Source organism: Pongo pygmaeus, chromosome 3, assembly GCF_028885625.2.
Source record: "Pongo pygmaeus isolate AG05252 chromosome 3, NHGRI_mPonPyg2-v2.0_pri, whole genome shotgun sequence".
Lineage (NCBI taxonomy): Eukaryota > Metazoa > Chordata > Mammalia > Primates > Hominidae > Pongo > Pongo pygmaeus.
Genome location: NC_072376.2, coordinates 17,219,448 through 17,244,056, shown reverse-complemented (window position 1 = coordinate 17,244,056; position 24,609 = coordinate 17,219,448).

Sequence of the window (24,609 nt, the reverse complement as noted above, 5' to 3'; positions counted from 1 at the left end):
ATTCGAAACTTTTTCTCAAGCTCCAGCCCAGAAAACATCTATGAAAATTCTCTATTTAGCTAGCTTAGTTCAACCGTCCATCTGGGATCATCAACTATGCTGAAGAGCCTAGAGTTTGGAAGTGAGGGGGTGAGGGACTTTCATAAGAAGAAGATGGCAGCTTTATTAAAACTACACAGTTGGTCTGGAGTTAAGCACATTTCTCAGATGAAAGGGCAAGGCAGTGCTGTAAGAAGAAAGAGGAAGTGCCAGGTAGGCAACCCAACAGCATCTACTATATGCCAGGTTCCTTTCATGCCTCTCACTTTTTTCTGTATTTCTTGAATATATATTTCTTTATTGAATATATATTCTCAAGTTCATGAACAATATACAATTTAGGTCAAAGTCAAAAAATGTGGGTATAATAACAAAACACAATAAAATTTTTAAAAAATGATGCTTCTCAAAGTTAATTCTTTAAATTAACACATGATAATATTCCTAATAGAAAGGAGCAATGAACTGTAGAGACACATGCATCCTCGTTACCAAAAACATAATGGGCATCAGTTACGTGTGTTTCCTTTAACCAGTGGGATTAGCAAACAAATGCTCTCCTGCTTTTATTGACACTTCTTTCTCAGATTCAAAATTTACTAATTAAACTGATAGCACAAGTTCCCTCACTAACCCACTCTAGGCCAATAAATGTCTTTGTTAGTCCTCAAATACACCAAACTTTTTCCCAGGTCATTGCAATTGCTGTTCTTGCTAACTGGAATTATGTCCCTCTAGAACATCCCTTGGCTCATGCCTCTTCATTCAAGCCTCTGCTTAAAAGTCACCTCCTTGACCATGCTACCCAAAGCAACTGCACCCACATACATGCACACACACACACCAGACCCTACTACTCTGACCTGTGCTAGTATTTTTCATAGCACTTATCACTACCTAGCATAACATATTTATCCATTTTCTTATCTGTGTCTTGTCTGCTTCCCCCACTAGAGTGTAAGCACCACTAGGGCAAGGATGTTTACTATCTTTTGCCTCTATATTCCTCACAATAGAACAGTCCCTGACACCTAGTCATCGCCTGCTAAATTTTTGTCTAGTGAAAAAAACAAGATAGGATGTGTGAAGCCATAATAACAGAAGAGTGGTCAGCACAGTTGTCACACTTTCTGAGGATGGTGGAGGGAGATGGAGTGTAGGGTAAGACAGAAAGACGTTAAAACCAAAAAAGAAATGAGAGTCTGTCCAGGAGGTTAGCAAATAATGGTGATAATCTCCAGGAGAATGGAAAACAATCAAGCAGCCCCCAAAAGGAGACATGGGGTTGGAAAGTCAGAGACCTAGTGGTAGTCTCTGCAACATCTTTGCTAATTGTACCAGATTTCTCTTGCCAAATTTTCAGTAGACATAGGAAGCTGTCTCATTGATCATCATCTACAGCCACACAGATAGAAGATACAAAAGGAACATTTTACTCATGCTCAGAAGTGCCCTGCTATTAAATTAAAAGAAAGCTCTGTGCTCGCCTCTTCCCCAAACTTAATTAGACACTGCTGAAGCCATGATCAGGAAGCACATCAAACAGAGAGTTGGAAAACCCAGATTCAAACTCCAGCTCTTCACTCCATTTGCTTCATGACTCTAGGCAAATCAGCGGCCCTCCACCCCTGCATCAATGTCTTCATCCTCTCAGGCAGATGCTCACTGCTCCTTGGCCGATTAGTGTCATTACATGTTTGTCACCCACACTATTAAGAGACTGAATATATAAACAGACAATAGCCAGACCATCTATAGATATAGAACCCTGACCCACAATCTCAGCAGCCACCAGTCCAAGAGATGGACCACAATCTCTGTGGCAATTTGCCCATACTATCCAGGATTTGATAAATAATTAATGGCTTTCCTAATTTTTGTCCCCACTTACAATTTAGGACCCACCAAAGAAAGCCAATATTGTTCCCTTAACCAATATTAGAGGAGCCCCTCTTCTAGATAGCCCACTTCCAGAGTCCCTGTGATGACCTCTGATCAGGACATAGCTGAAACCTTCTTCTTTATTCACACCAAAGCTTTCTCATTCCTCAAACTGCCTTTGAGATCTGCCAAACATGAGCAATGGTAACTGACTCCCTTGCTATAGCAAGCTCTGGATAAATAACCTTTGTTTAGTCTCATTGGGGTGGCTTTTGTTTATGCAAGAAGGAAGTTAAGCTGCAGCAGCTAACAGAATGCCAGGCACAGAACAGGTGCTCAATAAATGTTCAGTGGAATTGAGCTGATCAGAATCTCCAACAGACTGATAATAATAACTACCTCACACACACACAGTGTTGCTGTAAGGATTAAATTAGATCATCCAAGTAAAAACATTTTGAAAACTATAATGTGCTATGGAGTCATAAGGTATTATTAAGTTAAAAACAATGTACAATCATAACCACATAGAAGAGTAAGAGTATAATGCTGCTTTTCTGTGGATTCTTAATGATGAGAGACTCTTCGAATTATTTCCAGCCTTTTGGTTATGTGAATTAAATAGCCAAGCAGGAAGAAATTCTTTCAAAACAGGCTGTTATCTGTCCAAGGTCTTACTGGAAGAAATTCTGGAACTCCTAACCCTCTCTTCTTGCTTTCATCCGATTCTAACTGTACCTTCTCAATTCTCTTTTCTCCTCTGGCTAAAATCACATATCTTTGAACTTGCCTGCCTATGCCAGAGCAGAAAACATAAAAGATTGAAGAAAGCAAGTAGTCAGGATTCATCTTTGGTGTCCCCTGCCTGAGAGGCATTTTTCCTAGCCTTTTGATTTCCTGTACCCTGGATTGAGCTCGTCTAAACTATTTGATGCTTCCCTCCCTCATTTTCTGACTTACCTGAACTCAAATAGTCCCCTGCCTGTAGCCTGCCTGGCCCTACTGCCTCTATCTAGTCCTGTTAACCTGTGCTCACCCTGATTATTCTGCTTCCTACCTGCTTAACTATCATGCCTCATCTAGTCCCCAAACTCCAAACTTCCAATGACTGGGACTTTATTGTTAAGGTGGATTGGATCCTCAAGCAAAGCAAAGGACTGAGACTAACTTGCTGGCTGCCCAGAGACAAAGACTTCCTTGGTAGCATTTTCTGGGTGAGGTCATCAGCGACCGGGATCTGTTCCTAAGTTGTGCAGGTCAAGAAATTCAACAGTCAGTCTCTCAAATGACGATCAGCCATTTAAGGATAGCTTCGACCAAACAAACTCACAAGAAAGTTATAAATAACCTGGAATGGCTGCCATTTATTGAAGAAGACACTGTGCTAAGAGCTTTGTGAACATGAACTACATGAACTCCTTTAGTTCTCACTACAACCAGAGGAAGTAAATCAAGTGAGCCCCCCTCTTACGTAAGGCTGCTTAGGTTCACAGAGATTATGTAATTTGCCTGTGGTTACACATTTGGTGAGTTCATTTTGAATGTTGATCTGACTCCAAAATTCTTGCTCAGTGACCATATTAGGTGTCTTCATTTTCAATAAGAATATAATTATTAGTCAGCCAGATATTGGGATAGCATAAAGAGTGAAGTTTATACCCATAGGAAAACTTCTGCGCAATTGCTTATGTATTTCCCATGGTTGTTTTTATTTTCTTTTTACTAGCTCCTGTTGACACAGTTTTGGATAATGACATGTAAGAAGTCTGCTTAGAATTTTTTTTGGAAATGTTTTCTCTCCCAAATATTAATACCGTACAATTTTCAATTTCAATTTTTCTATAAATATTAAATTCACTCTTTATGCTAGCCCATTTGGCTACATGAAAAGCCAAATGGTCATTTAGAGTTGACAAGAAGCTTAGAGGGGGAGGAGCCAAGATGGCCGAATAGGAACAGCTCCGGTCTACAGCTCCCAGCGCGAGCGACGCAGAAGACGGGTGATTTCTGCATTTCCATCTGAGGTACCGTGTTCATCTCACTAGGGAGTGCCAGACAGTGGGCGCAGGTCAGTGGGTGAGTGCACCGTGCGCCAGCCGAAGCAGGGGCGAGGCATTGCCTCACTCGGGAAGCGCAAGGGGTCAGGGAGTTCCCCTTCCAGGGGTGACAGACGGCACCTGGAAAATCGGGCCACTCCCACCCGAATACTGTGCTTTTCCGACGGGCTTAGGAAACGGTGCCCCAGGAGAGTATAGCCCGCACCTGGCTCAGAGGGTCCTACGCCCACGGAGTCTCGCTGATTGCTAGCACAGCAGTCTCAGATCAAACAGCAAGTCGGCAGCGAGGCTGGGGGAGGGGCGCCCGCCATTGCCCAGGCTCGCTTAGGTAAACAAAGCAGCCTGGAAGCTTGAACTGGGTGGAGCCCACCACAGCTCAAGGAGGCCTGCCTGCCTCTGTAGGCTCCACCTCTGGGGGCAGGACACAGACAAACAAAAAGACAGCAGTAACCTCTGCAGACTTAAATGTCCCTGTCTGACAGCTGTGAGGAGAGCAGTGGTTCTCCCAGCACGCAGCTGGAGATCTGAGAACGGGCTGACTGCCTCCTCAAGTGGGTCCCTGACCCCGACCCCCGAGCAGCCTAACTGGGAGGCACCCCCCAGCAGGGGCAGACTGACACCTCACACGGCCGGCCAGGTACTCCAACAGACCTGCAGCTGAGGGTTCTGTCTGTTAGAAGGAAAGCTAACAGAAAGGACATCCACACCAAAAACCCATCTGTACATCACCATCATCAAAGACCAAAAGTAGATAAAACCACAAAGATGGGGAAAAAACAGAGCAGAAAAACTGGAAACTCTAAAAACCAGAGTACCTCTCCTCCTCCAAAGGAACGCAGTTCCTCACCAGCAACGGAACAAAGCTGGACGGAGAATGACTTTGACGAGCTGAGAGAAGAAGGCTTCAGACGATCAAATTACTCCGAGCTACGGGAGGATATTCAAACCAAAGGCAAAGAAGTTGAAAACTTTGAAAAAAATTTAGAAGAATGTATAACTAGAATAACCAATACAGAGAAGTGCTTAAAGGAGCTGATGGAGCTGAAAACCAAGGCTCGAGAACTACGTGAAGAATGCAGAAGCCTCAGGAGCCGATGCGATCAAATGGAAGAAAGGGTATCAGCCCTGGAAGATGAAATGAATGAAATGAAGCGAGAAGGGAAGTTTAGAGAAAAAAGAATAAAAAGAAACGCGCAAAGCCTCCAAGAAATGTGGGACTATGTGAAAAGACCAAATCTACGTCTGATTGGTGTACCTGAAAGTGACGGGGAGAATGGAAACAAGTTGGAAAACACTCTGCAGGATATTATCCAGGAGAACTTCCCCAATCTAGCAAGGCAGGCCAACATTCAGATTCAGGAAATACAGAGAACGCCACAAAGATACTCCTCGAGAAGAGCAACTCCAAGACACATAATTGTCAGATTCACCAAAGTTGAAATGAAGGAAAAAATGTTAAGGGCAGCCAGAGAGAAAGGTCGGGTTACCATCAAAGGGAAGCCCATCAGACTAACAGCGGATCTCTCGGCAGAAACCCTACAAGCCAGAAGAGAGTGGGGGCCAATATTCAACATTCTTAAAGAAAAGAATTTTCAACCCAGAATTTCATATCCTGCCAAACTAAGCTTCATAAGTGAAGGAGAAATAAAATACTTTACAGACAAGCAAATGCTGAGAGATTTTGTCACCACCAGGCCTGCCCTAAAAGAGCTCCTGAAGGAAGCGCTAAACATGGAAAGGCACAACCGGTACCAGCCACTGCAAAATCATACCGAAATGTAAAGAACATCGAGACTAGGAAGAGACTGCATCAACTAACGAGCAAAATATCCAGCTAACATCATAATGACAGGATCAAATTCACACATAACAATATTAACTTTAAATGTAAATGGACTAAATGCTCCAATTAAAAGACACAGACTGGCAAACTGGATAAAGACTCAAGACCCATCAGTGTGCTGTATTCAGGAAACCCATCTCACGTGCAGAGACACATATAGGCTCAAAATAAAAGGATGGAGGAAGATCTACCAAGCAAATGGAAAACAAAAAAAGGCAGGGGTTGCAATCCTAGTCTCTGATAAAACAGACTTTAAACCAACAAAGATCAAAAGAGACAAAGAAGGCCATTACATAATGGTAAAGGGATTAATTCAACAAGAAGAGCTAACTATCCTAAATATATATGCACCCAATACAGGAGCACCCAGATTCATAAAGCAAGTCCTGAGTGACCTACAAAGAGACTTAGACTCCCACACATTAATAATGGGAGACTTTAACACCCCACTATCAACATTAGACAGATCAACGAGACAGAAAGTCAACAAGGATACCCAGGAATTGAACTCAGCTCTGCACCAAGCGGACCTAATAGACATCTACAGAACTCTCCACCCCAAATCAACAGAATATACATTTTTTTCAGCACCACACCACACCTATTCCAAAATTGACCATATACTTGGAAGTAAAGCTCTCCTCAATAAATGTAAAAGAACAGAAATTGTAACAAACTGTCTCTCAGATCACAGTGCAATCAAGCTAGAACTCAGGATTAAGAATCTCACTCAAAACCGCTCAACTACGTGGAAACTGAACAACCTGCTCCTGAATGACTACTGGGTACATAACGAAATGAAGGCAGAAATAAAGATGTTCTTTGAAACCAACGAGAACCAAGACACAACATACCAGAATCTCTGGGATGCATTCAAAGCAGTGTGTAGAGGGAAATTTATAGCACTAAATGCCCACAAGAGAAAGCAGGAAAGATCCAAAATTGACACCCTAACATCACAATTAAAAGAACTAGAAAAGCAAGAGCAAACACATTCAAAAGCTAGCAGAAGGCAAGAAATAACTAAAATCAGAGCAGAACTGAAGGAAATAGAGACACAAAAAACCCTTCAAAAAATAAATGAATCCAGGAGCTGGTTTTTTGAAAGGATCAACAAAATTGATAGACCGCTAGCAAGATTAATAAAGAAAAAAAGAGAGAAGAATCAAATAGATGCAATAAAAAATGATAAAGGGGATATCACCACCGATCCCACAGAAATACAAACTACCATCAGAGAATATTACAAACACCTCTATGCAAATAAACTAGAAAATCTAGAAGAAATGGATAAATTCCTCAACACATACACCCTCCCAAGATTAAACCAGGAAGAAGTTGAATCTCTGAATAGACCAATAACAGGAGCTGAAATTGTGGCAATAATCAATAGCTTACCAACCAAAAAAAGTCCAGGTCCAGATGGATTCACAGCCGAATTCTACCAGAGGTACAAGGAGGAGCTGGTACCATTCCTTCTGAAACTATTCCATTCAATAGAAAAAGAGGGAATCCTCCCTAACTCATTTTATGAGGCCAGCATCATCCTGATACCAAAGCCTGGCAGAGACACAACAAAAAAAGAGAATTTTAGACCAATATCCTTGATGAACATTGATGCAAAAATCCTCAATAAAATACTGGCAAACAGAATCCAGCAGCACATCAAAAAGCTTATCCACCATGATCAAGTGGGCTTCATCCCTGGGATGCAAGGCTGGTTCAATATACGCAAATCAATAAATGTAATCCAGCATATAAACAGAATGAAAGACAAAAACCACATGATTATCTCAATAGATGCAGAAAAGGCCTTTGACAAAATTCAACAACCCTTCATGCTAAAAACTCTCAATAAATTAGGAATTGATGGGACGTATCTCAAAATAATAAGAGCTATTTATGACAAACCCACAGCCAATATCATACTGAATGGGCAAAAACTGGAAGCATTCCCTTTGAAAACTGGCACAAGACAGGGATGCCCTCTCTCACCACTTCTATTCAACATAGTGTTGGAAGTTCTGGCCAGGGCAATTAGGCAGGAGAAGGAAATCAAGGGTATTCAATTAGGAAAAGAGGAAGTCAAATTGTCCCTGTTTGCAGATGACATGATAGTATATCTAGAAAACCCCATTGTCTCAGCCCAAAATCTCCTTAAGCTGATAAGCAACTTCAGCAAAGTCTCAGGATACAAAATCAATGTGCAAAAATCACAAGCATTCTTATACATCAATAACAGACAAACAGAGAGCCAAATCATGAGTGAACTCCCATTCACAATTGCTTCAAAGAGAATAAAATACCTAGGAATCCAACTTACAAGGGATGTGAAAGACCTCTTCAAGGAGAACTACAAACCACTGCTCAAGGAAATAAAAGAGGATACAAACAAATGGAAGAAGATTCCATGCTCATGGGTAGGAAGAATCAATATCATGAAAATGGCCATCCTTCCCAAGGTAATTTACAGATTCAATGCCATCCCCATCAAGCTACCAATGACTTTCTTCACAGAACTGGAAAAAACTACTTTAAAGTTCATATGGAACCAAAAAAGAGCCCGCATCGCCAAGTCAATCCTAAGCCAAAAGAACAAAGCTGGAGGCATCACACTACCTGACTTCAAACTATACTACAAGGCTACAGTAACCAAAACAGCATGGTACTGGTACCAAAACAGAGATATAGATCAATGGAACAGAACAGAGCCATCAGAAATAATGCCACATATCTACAACTATCTGATCTTTGACAAACCTGACAAAAACAAGAAATGGGGAAAGGATTCCCTATTTAATAAATGGTGCTGGGAAAACTGGCTAGCCATATGTAGAAAGCTGAAACTGGATCCCTTCCTTACACCGTATACAAAAATCAATTCAAGATGGATTAAAGACTTAAATGTTAGACCTAAAACCATAAAAACCCTAGAAGAAAACCTAGGCATTACCATTCAGGACATAGGCATGGGCAAGGACTTCATGTCTAAAACACCAAAAGCAATGGCAACAAAAGCCAAAATTGACAAATGGGATCTAATTAAACTAAAGAGCTTCTGCACAGCAAAAGAAACTACCATCAGAGTGAACAGGCAACCTACAAAATGGGAGAAAATTTTCGCAACCTACTCATCTGACAAAGGGCTAATATCCAGAATCTACAATGAACTCCAACAAATTTACAAGAAAAAAACAAACAACCCCATCAAAAAGTGGGCGAAGGACATGAACAGACACTTCTCAAAAGAAGACATTTATGCAGCCAAAAAACACATGAAAAAATGCTCACCATCACTGGCCATCAGAGAAATGCAAATCAAAACCACAATGAGATACCATCTCACACCAGTTAGAATGGCAATCATTAAAAAGTCAGGAAACAACAGGTGCTGGAGAGGATGTGGAGAAATAGGAACACTTTTACACTGTTGGTGGGACTGTAAACTAGTTCAACCCTTGTGGAAGTCAGTGTGGCGATTCCTCAGGGATCTAGAACTAGAAATTCCATTCGACCCAGCCATCCCATTACTGGGTATATACCCAAAGGACTATAAATCATGCTGCTATAAAGACACATGCACACGTATGTTTATTGCGGCATTATTCACAATAGCAAAGACTTGGAACCAACCCAAATGTCCAACAATGATAGACTGGATTAAGAAAATGTGGCACATATACACCATGGAATACTATGCAGCCATAAAAAATGATGAGTTCACGTCCTTTGTAGGGACATGGATGAAATTGGAAATCATCATTCTCAGTAAACTATCGCAAGAACAAAAAACCAAACACCGCATATTCTCACTCATAGGTGGGAATTGAACAATGAGAACACATGGACACAGGAAGGGGAACATCACACTCTGGGGACTGTTGTGGGGTGGGGGGAGGGGGGAGGGATAGCATTGGGAGATACACCTAATGCTAGATGACGAGTTGGTGGGTGCAGCGCACCAGCATGGCACATGTATACATATGTAACTTACCTGCACATTGCGCACATGTACCATAAAACCTAAAGTATAATAATAATAATAATAATAATAAAAGAAAAAAAAAAAAAAAAAAAAAAAAAAAAAAAAAAAGAAGCTTAGAAAGGAAGCAAAGAGAGTAAATTGGGTGACATATATGTCCAAATAACTGTGAGCTACTTGAGGGAAAGAAATTGAACTGTTATCTAGCATTGTGTCTGGTATATTGATGCTCAATAAATACTGGCCAAATAAATAATGGCACTTTCTGTAGTTATTTAATGCACCCATTTCCATCATAAGAATATGTATTGTGTGGAAGACACTGATAATTACTATGTCAGCCAAAGTTCCATCAGGAAACTGAGAGCATACGTGTACGTTAGGATGAGTTAAGGGAAATTTAATAAGGGGAATATTAATGTTTACAAAAGTGTAGGGAAGATGTAGGAAAACTGCATAATCCTCAGGCTGTCGCCACCTCATAAGCCTCAAGAGACAAGGGAAGGAATGACTGCTGGAACCCAGGAAAAAGGTTTATATAAAGGGCCATCTTGAGAAAATGCATGATCATTGTTTGAGGGCACAGCCACCTCTGGGTAACCTTGCAAGGAAGGAGCTGAGGAAGAAACATACCCTGACCTCTCTCCCTTTATTCCCTCCAGTCTCCCGCCTGGAAGCCAAAGGTCTGGAAGCACAATGATGCAATCCATACAGATCAGCTTCCAGAGGCAGAGAGGATGGAGAAGGTTGGAAAATGGATCAACAGGGACAAAATTTCTGCACAACTGCTTATCTATTTCCCATGGATGTTTTTATTTTCTTTTTAATAGCTCCTCCTGACATAGTTTTGGACAATGACATGTAAGAAGTCTGCTTAGAATTTTTGGAAATGGGCTGGGTGCAGTGGCTCATGCCTGTAATCCCAGGACTTCGGGAGGCCAAGGCGGGCGGATCACCTGAGGTCAGGGGTTCGAGACCAGCCTGACCAACATGGTGAAACCCTTTCTCTACTAAAAATACAAAATTAGCCAGGCATGGTGGCGCACGCCTGTAATCCCAGCTACTCAGGAGGCTGAGGCAGGAGAATCATCTGAAGCTGGGAGGCGGAGGTTGCATTAAGCCGAGATCGCATCATCACACTCCAGCCTGGGCAACAAGAGCAAAACTCCATCTCAAAAAAAAAAAAAAAAAAAAGAATTTTTGAAATGTTTTCTCTTCCAAATGTAAATGCCATTTCTTCTTTCTTGTACTTCATTTATTCTTCTTCCTACCTGAATACACAGAAGCTAGAGGAATAACAGCCATCTTGTTACCATGAGGCAAACTGAGGATGACAGCCAACGACAGCAAAGCAGAAACATGGAAGGTGGCTGGATCTCCGGTAGTAGCAGCTCCAGATGGTCTATCACCAGACTTCCATGTGAGAAAAATTATCCTCCACTGGGTTAAGTCATGGGAGTCAGCATTGTATTTTATGCAGCCATACTTAATCCTTAATTGATGTATCTTCCTAGCACCAGAAAGGAGATAGCCAAGTTAGGTCCTCTTCCCTGGACAGTGTTGGCCGTACACACCCAAGTGTTGCCACTCTAAATGAATTATGCATGCATGCATGTATCGATGTATATATTTATGTACTTCCTTGCTGAGAACTGCTCTTTCATCCTCACACTTTTTGGCATTCTATTGTTTAAGCTATCATCAAGTTTTGGTAACCTGAGAGTTATTCTCCCTCCTTAGAGTGAGTTACAGGGCTCTTTTCTCATCTGTTGTGTTCTGATTTCATGGACCAAACTCTTAGAGTTCCAGAAATGACTTTCTGTCACTGTCTGCCATTAACAGGTCTAGGGCTGAAAAGCAGAATAAATAATAATAAATGACAAAATAAATGACTAATATTTGATGAACATTTACTGTGTGCCAGATGGTATGGCTTATTTCATTCTTCTAATCTCATTTTATAAATCAGAAAACTGAGGATTAGAGAGATTACATTTCTTGGCCAAGGCCACCCAGTTAGCAAGAGTAACAGCCAGTATTCCAGCCTTGGTGGTCTAACTTCAGAATCTGTATTCTTGCATGACAATGTAGCAGGCTGGTTAAGCATGTGTTCTCTGAAGTCAGACTGCCTCAATTCTAAACCCAGCACTGCTGTTTAGCAGCTACATAACCACGGACAAGGCGATTAACTTATTTATGCGTTGGTTTCCACACCTATAAAATGGGGATAATAATTGTCTTAGTCAATTTTATGCTCCTGTAACAGATAACCACAGAATGAGTAATTTATAAAGAACAGAAGTTAATCTTTTTAAAGAGAAACATTCTCAGAATTTTATTATATTTAATTTCATTTTAATGTATTGTTTATTGTGAAGAGGTTATATAGATATATGGTAAAAAGTTTTAAAACCACAAAATGGAATGCAGTCAAAAGTAAGTCTTCCTTTCTCTGCTGTGTGCAGCTTCCTAATCTTTCTCCCTAAGACTACCTCTAATGCCAGTTTATTATAGACATGTCCAGAAAGATTTTGTGAATTTATAAACATAAATGTATGCACATTCTTTTTTTCCTCTATCACACAAATTGTGGCATACTATATATAGTATTTTATGTTCTTATTTTTTTTCTTTTGTACCTTTTATTTATTTATTTATTTTGATACATAATAGATACATATTTTTCTGGGTATGTATGATCATTTATTTGTATAATCAAATCAGGGTAATTAGGCTATCCATCACCTTAAATATTTATCATTTCTTTATGCTATGAATACTTGAACTATTCTCTTCTAGCTATTTTGAAATATGCAACAGATTAATGTTAAGTATAGCCACCCTACTGATCTATTGAACACCAGATCTTATTTCTTCCATCTAACTGTGTATCTGTACCCATTGATCAATATCTCTTTATCCCTCTCTCCCCCATCCTGTTCCCAGGCTCTGGCAACCACCAATCTACTCTTTATCTTTATGAGATTCACTTTTTTCAGATCCCACATACAAGTGAGAACATATGATATCTGTCTTTCTGTGCTTGGCTTATTTCATTTAACATAATGACCTCCAGTTCCATCCATGTTAGTGCAAATGACAGGATTTCATCATTTTATATCTAAAATAATTTCATTCTGTATGTATATTACATTTTCTTTATCCAGTCTGCCATTGATGGGCACTTAGGTTGACTCCATATTTTGGCTATTGTGAATAGTGCCACAGTAAACATGGGAGTGCAGATATCCCCTTGATATACCGATTTCCTTTCTTTTGGATATATGCCCGGCAGTGGAATTGCTGGATCATACGATAGTTCTACTTTTAGTTTTTAAAGGAACCTCCACGCCGTTCTCCATAGTGTCTGTACTAATCTACATTCCCACCAATAGTGTACGAGGGTTGCTTTTTCTCCACATCCTTACCAGCATCCATTATTCCCTGTCTTTTTTATAAAAGCCATTCTAACTGGAGTGAGATGATATCTCATTGTGGTTTTGATTTAAATTTCCCAGATGACTAGTGATGTTGAGCATTTTTTCATATATCTGTTGCCCATTTGTATGTCTTTCGAGAAATGTCTATCCAGATCTTTTCAAACCATAGCAATAATGATGCATTTTATTAGCATTAAATGAGTCAATGCACAAATAGTGTTTCACTCAGCATCTGGCATAAAATGGCCACTTGATAAATCTTAGCTCTTATTATTCCACCACAGAAGTTATATGTTGGCTCTGCTCAGACATATAAAAATAAAGATAAAAGAGGTGGAAGAGATGGCATCTTTTCAGAGCCTAAGCGAAATGACAAAAGCACAGGCCTCTGAGACCTAGGCAAGTCATTTACCATCTCTGACCCTCTCTTTTCATATCTCTAAAATGAGAATAAAAATCTGTGCCTACTTCACAGTGTTTTATGAGTATCAAATGAAGTAACCTATGGAAAGAATTCATAAACTGTAAAGCACTGTATAAATCTGTCATTTGATTTTTTTCTCATCCAGTTCTCCCAAGAGTTCTGGGCAATGGCCAGAAGCAATGTCTCCTCTGCATACAATATGTTACAGTCACTTTTAAGAAAGTTTTAGAGCAGTTTTTCAAACCTTTCATAGAACTCTTTAAATTAGAGTGACCTACACTCAACTGTTGGGCTCAAAACATGTCCCAGCTATGATGTCAAGATCTTAACATTTCATGGGTTCTTCATTCTGACTTTGGAATGCCCCTTTTAATGTTTAAGCTTGAAAAGTCATAGTTTCCAATGCAGATGCTTCAACCTATGACTAATTTATTCATTCAGTTTATTGAATGCTTTTTATAGATTAGGCCCTTACTTGTCACTGGAGATACAACAGTAAATCAGAAAGTGCTATCTTATAGACTCACTGCCTTCATGAAGATAGACATGTAGACATATAATTACAATACAGTTTGCCCAGAAGTGAAATTCTACCTAAGGGAATGAAGTCTTCAAGATAATATAAAAGTCGAGTCTTGAAGAAAGACATGCAGGGGAGGTTAGGAAGAGGGGCAGGCAGTTCTTTAAGTCCACCTGTATTGCAATGGCACCAAGTATATTCTGTTAGAGGAAGTTTCAGTCCCTTCTTTAGCCACGTACCTCATTCATCTGGTCTTTCTGTTGCAGAGAAAGGCACAGAGAGAAAGATGAGGAACTGGGATTTGAAGAAGTAAAGACAAACTTCTTACCTAATTGTCTCAAGCTCAACAAAGGAGTACAGGTCAGGTTCCCACACCCTACTATTTTCTTTAGATATCTTAGTGTCTTCCTGAAGGATTCTGAAAAATGTTCAGTTTTTCAGGTTTTCTCCTCCCATCTCACTCCCCAGGGTAGTATTTGGATGTTTGTGGGCGGTTGCTATGGTCAGAATGTTTGTGTTCTTCCAAAATTTGTAGTCGTTGTAGTCATCAATGTGATGATGTTGGGAAGTGAAGTCTTTGGAAGGTGATTAGGTCACAATGGTGGAACCTTCATAAATGAGATTTAGAGCCCTTTAAAAAGCTGTCCTACAGAGCTGCCTTGTTTCTTTCATCATGTGAAGACACAGCTAGAGGGCTCCATCTATGAGTCAGAAAGCAAGCCCTTACCAGACACCAAATCTGCTGGTACTTTGATTTTGGATTCCAGAACTGTGAGAAATAAAGTTCTGTTGTTCATAAGCTACCCAGTTCACGGATTTTGTTATAGCAGCCCAAACACACTAAGACAGCAAAGGGAGGAGTTTAAATGAACCAGTCAGAATATTTTTTACCAACTTTTTTAAGTTTTAAAAATTACTTGTGGTGACTTTAATAAATATTAAAGTAAATAAATCATTGTGTATTTTGCAAGAAGCTGCCACATTTTTTTAAAACTCTTTAAAAGTCTTTAAAATTCATTGCACTGATGGTCAGATATTTGCCATTAAAATTATAAAGATAAGATTCTAGGGTGAAAATATATCTTGAGAAACAAGTGTTTTTTCTTGGGTATTCTTGGTCTTTCCAGCTTTGGGAAGAGTTCTCTCAGGAGGGGACTTTATCTTAAGAGCAATAAAGAAACAAGAGATTCAGTCAATCCAATGACTTTTAGTGATCTTCACTAAGCTGGTTCTGGGTGCCCCCAGAATACAAAGGTGAGCCGGACACAGACCCTGTGCTGGAGGAGATCACGGACCAGAACTGTGAACAATTTATGATTTCTGACCCATTTCACCACTTAAAAACAATCTTGAATTCTCCATTCCTGGTAAACTCCAAAGCCAGGTTTACCAACCACTAACTCTGGGTCACAAATAAAAGTGCCAAATCTGAGATCACAGAAAACTCACTTTGATCTATTCATCCCATCGTACCTGAATCTGAAGGTTTCAGCAGCAAACAAAAGACATTTTATGATGGAGGCCTTTTTCCTAATGGTTAGACTTTAATACCCAAGTGTCCTCTGTACCACTTTCTAGTACGCCCCTTGATCATTCCAGAGTCTTAGATCACTGGTCTTCCTGTCTATCAACCCAGCTCCCTCTGACCTAATGTAATCAATGCTCTTCATATAACATAAAGTTTATTCCCCTAAATGTTATTCCATCTTTGAAATTATATTTTTTTAATTATACTTTAAGTTCGGGGGTACATGTGCACAATGTGCAGGTTTGTTACATATGCATACATGTGCCTTGTTGATTTTGCTGCATCCATCAACTCATCATTTACATTAGGTATTTCTCCTAATGCTATCCCTCCCCCAGCCCCCCAGCCCCCGACAGGCCCCGGTGTGTGATGTTCCCCTCCCTGTGACCATGTGTTCTCATTGTTCAACTCCCACTTATGAGTGAGGACATGCGGTGTTTGATTTTCTTATCTTTTAAAATTCAGCTTTATTGCTCATCTCTGTCTGTATCCACCAAACAGAAAATAAAGTAGCTATCTGGAAATTCTCCATTTATTTTATCTTTGCAGACAACAAAATCAGGTCTTTTGATCCAGGGAACCAACTCTGCAGCATCAGCTTTCCCGTTTGACCTTGTGATTGAAATTTATTAAATAATCACCAAATCTTCACTACATAATGGGACTGATTATATGAGTGAGTGATTTCACTGGAGGCAAAGAAGGATTTTATTACATATCATTTACATTTTTTAAACTCAGCACTTTGAGGACTATTACTCACATTTGGAAAAATTATTATTTGCCTGGCACATGGTAAATGCTCAATATATATTTGTGAAAAATGAATAAGTGAATAATTGAATGAAGGTTTGTATTTTTAAAGGCTAATGTGCAAAATCACCGTGAAAGTGGGCATATAGTAAAAAAAAAAAACTTGGAACAAGAGAATGGCATCATCAGATTGGTATTTTAAAAGAGCATGCTTATTTTATTTAACCATTATTAGCTTCCTAGGAGCAATATATAATAGTCTACAATTTACTAAATAGGTCAAAGAAATAGCTATTCAGATTCAACCCATCAGAAAATTCTCCTGTTTCTAAACTCAACCTAAGAAATGAGAAAATCGGCACTTCTATTAGCCTCTGAATATTTCACATATATTTGTTTTTTCCTTCCAGGCAGAATATACAGTTCTACTGGAATATTAAACAAAAAGTAGGGCAAGATCTAGAGATCTTGCCCTACTTTTTAATATTCCAGTATGATGGGTGCTAACTCAGTACCTCCAAGGTTAGTTATTCATCACATTGACCTCTGTAGCCTACAAACACCTCTCTTGCTATACCCACACTTTCTCCATCTCCAAAACTTGCTCATTCATTGAATAAATATAGCATCCTAGGGCTTGAGTGAGCATCTGGCAATTCAATGGCCCCTGAGTTCAAAGTATTTACTGTCTAAGACAATGGTTCTCAAACATTAGTGAGCAACTACCTCACCCGAAGAGCTGAAGTGCAGCTGAGAATTTGTATTTCTAACATGGGTCCAGGTAATGTAGGTGCTGGTCGTTGGGACCATATTTTGAGAACCACTAGTCTAGTGGATTCCTGAGAATTCTTGAAAGAAACTGGCAAAGTAGACGAGGAAGCCAAGAGCCTTGTTGCAAAGCACCTGTAATCCTTACACTAATTTCTCAAAAAATAACTCACAAAATGCTACTCCTCCAAATAACTCTTACTGAAAGCTTGAAAATCTTCCCCTTGCCAGAAATTCTAATTCTTTTTTTTAAACTTCTTAATGGAGACAGAGGAGAAGTTCTGAATCAGAACTATAAAAACTATCTTATATTTGAGTATTTTTCTGTTTATTCATAAATGACTTGCCAAATGTACTAAATATGGTTTTCCCTAGCCTTTTGCAAAATTAGACACTTTTGTGAAAATATGTCTTAACATAATCAAAAGTGTCATTTTCCATAAAAAATATTTTTATAAATTTACACTCAGGTTTTTGTAAACTTTTAATCTGTTCAGTTAATAATGATTCAAAAAATACATAACTGCCCTCTCCCTGTAAATAATGCAAACAATATAGACAAGGTGAAGCCCTTTCTGAGTCCCAATTCCCCACCTCTTCTCCTCCCTGACCTGGAGTTAAGCACTTAGTCTGATGTGTATCATTTCAGGGTTTTTTCTGTTCAATTTCACTTTGTGTATACATAGAAATGTATGACTTGTTTTTATTTTTAACATCAATGCTATTGTAGTTGGTATGGTTTAGCTGGGTTCCCGCCCAAATCTCATCTTGAATTGTAGTTCCCATAATCCCCATGTGTCATGGGAGGTACCAAGTGGGAAGTGATTGGATCATAGGGGTGGTTTTCTCCATGCTGTTCTCATGATAGTGAGTTCTCACAAGATCTGATGGTTTTATAAGCCTCTGCCATTTCCAGTGCTGGCACTTCTCTCTCCTGCCACCATGTAAAGAAGAATATGTTTGCTTCCCCTTCTGCCATGATTTTGTAAGTTTCCTGAGGCCTCCCCAGCCATGTGGAACTGTGAGTCAATTAAACCTCTTTCCTTTATAAATTACCAGCCTCAGGTATGTCCTTATAGAAGCATGAGAATGGAGTAATACAGTAATATCTGTATTATTCTGCAACTGGCCTTTGCCCCTTAAAATGTTATGGTGCAGGTATTCTTATGAAGCCATTTAGGTAGACCTACTTCACTAATTCTAATGCCTGCATAGTATTCTATATTATGGAAATGCCACCATTCATCATAATTACCCCTTTTTTTTAACAGCCATTTAGGTTGTTTCTAATCTTTTACTATTGCTAACAATGGCCAATTCTTGGGTTTGCCCTGTTTTGAAAAGATTCAAGCATGATATTGCTAAGTCTAAGGGTATAGTATGTACATTAAAATCTTACATTTAAAAACGGCATTGCCAAACAGCCCTTTCAAAGGGCTACACCAATTTTCACTCCAACAAGAGTGTTAAAGTTAATCCTTTTCCCCATACCGTCACCCACGCTGTTTATAATAGAACTTTCCAAATTTGCATGTTGTAGATGTTCAAAACCAGCTTACAAAAACGATTCTTCAATCCCAATGCATCTTCCGAATTTGCATTCTATTAAATCTCCACCTGCTATAGTATATAAATTGTTTTCATTTGAACTGATTTTATTTTCCATTTTCTCCCTAAAGAAATTCTTCTAAGTAATAGAGATGCCAGTCTCTTCAGAGTTTGTCTGAGTTCACCAACATCCTTTTAATAAGGCATGAACTCCAAAAAGAAATACATCAAAATATTAATGGTAATTGCTTTCTGGGTGATAGGTGATTTTTTTTTTAATTATCCTTGCTGTTGTTTCCAAGTTTTCTCTAATAGCTAATATTTGTAGAGTGCTTTCTATTTTCCAGGCACTGTTCTAAGCAGTCTCCAAGCTTTATTTCATTTTATCCTCAAAATAAGCAGATGAGGCAAGTCCCACCATTTTTCCTATAATATACACAAGACTAAGAGAGGTGAAATACCTTTCCCCAAATCCCATAGCTATGAAGGATTTGAGCACAGGCAGGCTGATTCTACAACAAACTACTGTACCATACTATCACCTATGAACATGTACTTTTTTTATAATTTGATTAAATAAAATAATATTTAAATATCAACTGAAAGCAACATCATGTATAATAACCAAAGATCAATAGCATTGCAACCTGTGAGCTTACTCCTCCCAGGGGGAGGCTTACCTTCTTAGCCATACCAAGCCTTTTCCCAGCATCATCCCTGCCCAAAGATTTAAAGATACAAGCTTCAACAAGATCTAGATTTTATAGTCTTTTAATCCTCCTATAATTCATTCTATAATTCATTTTTATCAGCTTTTCTTTGTCTCCCGTGAAGACATCTTGTTCCGTAAAACACACACAGTAATTTAATTGTTGGCTTCTGTGTGTAATATACTTAGCCAGTTTCTGCTTATTTTTTGAAGATCCTCAAATCCCACTCTTTAGCTGATAGTTTATCTTTTTTAATATCAATTGGAATTGCCGCAACACCCAACACTGACACACAGTTCCCAGAGCAAAGCTCCGTGGTCAGACTCCCAAGCTCCTTAGTAGTGGTGGCAACGACTGAGAATCACCATCAAAGAACATCAACAGATTGCATTACAATCTGTCAATCGTTCTCTAGAGAGAGGAACTGGCAACTCGTTATATTAAAGAACCACAATCAAGCATCTGGAATATGGCAGTGCATGTCGGTTTTATGTGAACTGATGAGTTTCAGCAATTTAGAATCCTGCACTTTTTGACGTAATATTATCTACAGCATCTCTAATACAAATGTACAATCCATGTGAACCACAATTGTCATTCAAGCCACACCTTAGTGAATGTCCTCTTTGTTTCAGAGATTTAGCTTTAGAGTTACATATAGACTTATTCTGATGAGACAATTGTGTATTTTTTAAATTCTAATTTAAAAAAAATCCTCCCTCTTCATTTGCCTCCTGCCAGTAGGAAAGTTAAGACAGCTTCTTAATAAGACATTTGTGTCAATTCCTATCCTGTTAAGTAATAACCTCCTTATTTTTTTTCACATAGGGAGGGTCAACAACTACAGCAGATAGGCTGAAAAAGCCTAAAATCATCATTGTCCTGGCTACAGTTATTGAGCCCTCATCATGTGTCCAGCACTGTGGCTCTATTTCACATGCATTATTTCACTGAATCTCCCCAAGTGTCCTGTGGTGCCAGGATTACTATCATTCCCATGTTACAAAGAAGGAAAGTGACCTTTAGAGATTATATAGTTTGCACAAAGTCATATAGCTAGTAAGTAGCAGAGCTGGGATTATCTATCAGTTAGCTTTGCTGCATAACAAACTACTCCAAAATGTAGTGGTTTAAGAAAGTAACCATTTATTTAACTCACAAATCCTTAGGTCAGCAATTTGGTCTGGACTCAATTGATCTCACCTGGGCCTCACCCATGTGCCTGCATTCAGCTATTGACTAGTTGGGATACCTGGATTCTCATCCACATGGCTTCCCATTTTGCAGAAACCAAGCTCAGACTCATTCATATGGTAGTTGCAGGGTTCCACTCACAGCTAGAGAGGGCAAGTCTCAATGTGCACACACTTTTTGATCCTCAGTACTAATCATAATCTCAAAAGACACAATCCCAAATGTTGAAATCCCAAACGATCAAAGTCCCTAAAATTTAAATCCCTAAAGTCTGAAATATCTAGCATCTTAAAATTCTGAAAATCACAAGTAGTGCATTTTTTATTGTATACGTGATAGTTGCATCATGTTACCTTCATCATGTTAGGTGGAACTATTACTTTGTTGTTATCTTATTGGGAATTTAGTAAAGTTAAGGAGATACATATATGTGCCAAGTTGATAAGGGGTAGACTTGTGAACTTAATTCTAAATGTCCGCTTGACTGGATTAAGAAATACCTAGAAACCTGGTCAAGCCTTATTTGAGGTGTGTCTGTAGAGTCTTTCCAGAAGAGATAACTGTGTGAGTCTAAGTGGACTAGGGGAGAAAATCTGCCCTCAATATTGGTGGATGTATTAATCTGTTCTCATGCTACTAATAAAGACATACCCAAGACTGGGTAATTTATAAAGAAAAAGAGGTTTAATTGACTCACAGTTCTACATAGCTGGGTATCCCTCACAATCAAGACAGAAGGCAAAGGAGGAGCAAAGTCATGTCTTCCATGGAAACAGGCAAAAAGAGAGAAGGAGAACCAAATGAAAGGGGTTTCCCCTTGTAAAACCATCAGATCTCATGAGACTTATTCACTACCATAAGAACAGTATGGGGAAAACTGCCACCAGGATTCAATTATCTCCCTCCGGGTCCTTCCCGCAACACATGGGAATTATAGGAGCTACAATTAAAGATGAGATTTGGGTGGAGACACAGCCAAACCATATCAGTGGGCAACATCCAATTGACCAGTGGCCCAGAGAGAACACACACAGAAAGAAAATCTGTCTCCCTCTGAGCGCTGGGACAGACTTTTCTTCTGCTCTTTTTGATCTCAACAAAAGACAGGTCGTTCTTCATGGTATTTCAGATGACCACAGTTATATAAGCTATTCCTTTATGACTATGGTTCATCTACTCATAACTGTTATACTCCTGGCACTGTCTGTGTACCTGAGTCTTTATGCTTACAAAAATGTGTAGGTTATTATTACCTGTTTTATCATTTAAAGTGGCCTATGAAGTGTTCTGTCATGTTTTCTTATGTTTCTCAAGTAAGTCCCCTTTTATAAATGAAAATAAATGTCTTTTAAAGAATTTCTAAATTTTTTCCCAAAATTTTATTTTTGGTGTTATGGCATTTGGGATTAGGTCTTTCAGGATTACAGCCCAAGCCCCTTAATGGTCTGCTTGCATGACATTTGCTACTCTCCAATTAGCCAAACCCAGCCCCCAAACCAGCCCAGATTTAGGCTCACAGTAGAGAGAGCCTTTACCTCATGAGAGGCTATTTTGCAGCCTACCACAAATTTCAACCCACATTCTGCTGATGCCAAAGCCCTCTACTCTGTGCCAGGGCTGGATCTGCTTGCCCTGAGATCTTTCTCACCTTCTACCTGCTCTGCTTTGTGTTAGAGGGGCCTTGACTCCTGCAGGCTCAGTTTCCCAGGTGCCCATGGAAAGCCAGTGAAAAGTAGTGGTAAAAGATTATAAGACAGGGGACTGTTGTGGGGTGGGGGGAGTGGGGAGGGATAGCATTGGGAAATATACCTAATGCTAGATGACGAGTTGGTGGGTGCAGCACACCAGCATGGCACATGTATACATATGTAACTTACCTGCACATTGCGCACATGTACCATAAAATCTAAAGTATAATAATAATAAGAAGAAGAATAAGAATAATAAAAGAAAAAAAAGATTATAAGACAGGAAGAGAAGTAGGATAGGCCTCACTTTCCCACTCTGCCTTAGGCTGAATCTCCAGTAGCCAGTGAAACTCTTCAGATCCTCAAGTCCCCTCAGCACAGGCCTGGCATTGTTTCCACCTGCACCTCCTCCATGTGTCCCTTCTGCCTAAGGCAGTGAGGGCTTCCAGTCATTGCTAATCTCGAGGTTGTCACATTATTCTTTGACTTCCCAGTTCCTCCTCTAAAACTCACACAACCAACCCTCCACATTAAATTGCCTCTGTTTTAAATATTTAATGTTTTCCATTTTCCTGGATGAACACTGAGTGCTATACACATTCCCGTGTTCTTTGAGTCTACTAGGCTGGAACCACTATGTAATTTCCTTCCCACGATCCAAGCATTATAGAAGCAACCATATTCATCCACTCAGAAAACCTTTATGGAAGAACTTCTATGCCCAAACACTGGGCTACATACTGTGGTTGGAAAATTGAATAATACTTTATAAAACAAACCCAAAGGAGACAGGTTGTTATACAAATAACAAGCATATAGTAAGGTTCTCTAATGAAGATATGAATAGAGCTTAGTGGAAAATCAGCCAAATTTGATAAGTCAGTGCAAAATTCCAGAGTCAGAGGGACTGAATTGATGCCTTGTGCCCTTATTATTAATAAAGTAATTTACTTATATTCAGTTACCTCCTTGATACAATGGGGATAATGGGAACAACTTCATAAGATTGCTGTAAAGATTAAAAGCAATAATACCTACTTTGGAGTTTAGACAGTGCAGGTCTGGCCCATAATAAATGTTTAATAAGTGCTAGGTATTACTTTTAGGGAAATGCAAGGGAAAGAACATCCATTTGCTTTGAGGATCAGAGAAGCTTTCCCAAAAGAGAAGACCTTTCCAAGGATTCTTGAAAGAAGAATAAGAGGTCACCTGGAGAATTACAGACATTTAAACAGAGAAACATGGCTCCTTTGCGTAAGAAGTTTTCATGCTCACTTGGATGAACTTAAAATAATTTAATTCAATTCAATTAACATTTATCTTCCCCCTGCCAGCCTGATATTCTAAGGTTTAGAAAGCCCTAGGAACCCTGAAAGTATAGTTAATTTCCTAGAGTGACTACCCCTGTATCTTATTGTCATCTAAATTGGAACAGATTAGGGGTTATTTAAATCGGTGGTTCAAAAATAAAGCAGAAATAGACTGATGAGCATTTTTAAAATAGATTTTCTTAAAATATAACCTGGACTTTTCATCTATTCACCAAAAATATTATTCTGATGGCCTGTCATGTGTCCTGCACCACTGCACGAACCATGGTTTCAGCAGTGAGGAAGACTAACCATGTCCCTCCTGGCACGGAACGTGTATTTTAATTGGGAGAAACAAACAAAAACAAGTCATCAAATAAGTAAACAAGATCAGTACAAATGATGATTAAGTGATGTTATGCAAATAAAACAATAAAATGTGATACAGAATAACTGGGGAGCCACTTTCAGTACAGTGATCAAGAAAGTACTCTATGAGAAAAATGGAGTTTGAGCTGATTATCAATCTGATTCAGAAAAGTCTGGAATAGTACCTGAGTGTATGAAAGTTCCAGAAATTGCCCCAACTGAGCTTGATAAACACTCAGGTTTTAAAATCACTAGTTTAAATGATAAAACAATAATTTTTATGGTTCACATTAGAAGGTTTTGATTTCACACCACCACCCATACAAAAAAAAGCCTAAATTTATCAGCATGGCATTTATGACTGACGCCCCATGATCTGGCCTCAACTCATCTCAATTCCTCTGGGCTGCTCTTCTAATATCCTAAGTTCGAATTAAATAATATGAACTTCACCAGCCAGGGCAGAATGCTGTTCCTACTATACCCACCCATTACCATCCTCACCATCAACTCCACTGTCACCTGACTTCTAACAGTAATAATTTTATCCAACCT